Here is a 1,568-nt window from a genome sequence, read left to right on the forward strand (position 1 = left end):
GTAATTCCATTTAAAAAGTGAAACTTGTATATTATATTCATACATTACATACAAACTCATATATTTCAGATGTTTATTTTGTTTAATTTTGATGATTACAAATGACAACAAATGAAAATCTCAAATTCATCATATCAGAAAATTAGAATATTGTGAAAAGGTTCAAAATTGATGGCCCCTGGTGCCACACTCTAATCAGCTAATTAACTCAAACCACCTGCAAAAGCCTTTAAATGGTCTTTCAGTCTAGTTCTATAGGCTACACAATCATGGGGAAGACTGCTGACTTGACAGTTGTCCAAAAGACGACCATCGACACCTTGCACAAGGAGGGCAAGACACAAAAGGTCATCGCTAAAGAGGCTGGCTGTTCACAGAGCTCAGTGTCCAAGCACAATAATAGAGAGGCGAAGGGAAGGAAAAGATGTGGTCGAAAAAAGTGTACAAGCAAGAGAGATAACCGCACCCTGGAGAGGATTGTGAAACAAAACCCATTCAAAAATGTGGGGGAGATTCACAAAGAGTGGACTGCAGCTGGAGTGAGTGCTTCAAGAACCACCACACACAGACGTATGAAAGACATGGGTTTCTGCTGTCGCATTCCTTGTGTCAAGCCACTCTTGAACCACAGACAGCGTCAGAAGCGTCTTGCCTGGGCTAAAGAGAAACAGGACTGGACTGCTGGTGAGTGGTCCAAAGTCATGTTCTCTGATGAAAGTAAATTTTGCATTTCCTTTGTAAATCAAGGTCCCAGAGTCTGGAGGAAAAGAAGAGAGGCACTTCATCCACGTTGCTTGAAGTCCAGTGTAAAGTTTCCACAGTCAGTGATGGTTTGGGGTGCCATGTCATCTGCTGGTGTTGGTCCATTGTGTTTTCTGAGGTCCAGGGTCAACGCAGCCACATACCAGGAAGTTTTAGAGCACTTCATGCTTCCTGCAGCTGACCAACTTTTTGGAGATGCAGATTTCATTTTCCAACAGGACTTGGCACCTGCACACAGTGCCAAAGCTACCAGTACCTGGTTGAAGGACCATGGTATCCCTGTTCTTAATTGGCCAGCAAACTCTCCTGACCTTAACCCCATAGAAAATCTATGGGGTATTGTGAAGAAGAAGATGCAATACACCAGACCCAACAATTCAGAAGAGCTAAAAGCCACTATTAGAGCAACCTGGGCTATCATAACACCTGGGCAGTGCCACAGACTGATCGACTCCATGCCACGCCGCATTGCTGCAGTAATACAGGCCAAAGGAGGCCCAACTAAATACTGAGTGCTGTACATGCTCATACTTTTCATGTTCATACTTTTCAGTTGGCCAACATTTCTATAAATCCTTTGTTTTTATTGGTCTTCAGTAATATTCTAATTTTCTGATATGATGAATTTGAGATTTTCATTTGTTGTCATTTGTAATCATCAAAATTAAACAAAATAAACATCTGAAATATATGAGTTTGTATGTAATGTATGAATATAATATACAAGTTTCACTTTTTAAATGGAATTACTGAAATCAATCTACTTTTTCATGATATTCTAATTTTATGACCAGCACCTGTATCTC

This window comes from Cyprinodon tularosa, unplaced genomic scaffold (assembly GCF_016077235.1).
Source record: "Cyprinodon tularosa strain WSP-4 unplaced genomic scaffold, ASM1607723v1 ctg22, whole genome shotgun sequence".
NCBI lineage: Eukaryota > Metazoa > Chordata > Actinopteri > Cyprinodontiformes > Cyprinodontidae > Cyprinodon > Cyprinodon tularosa.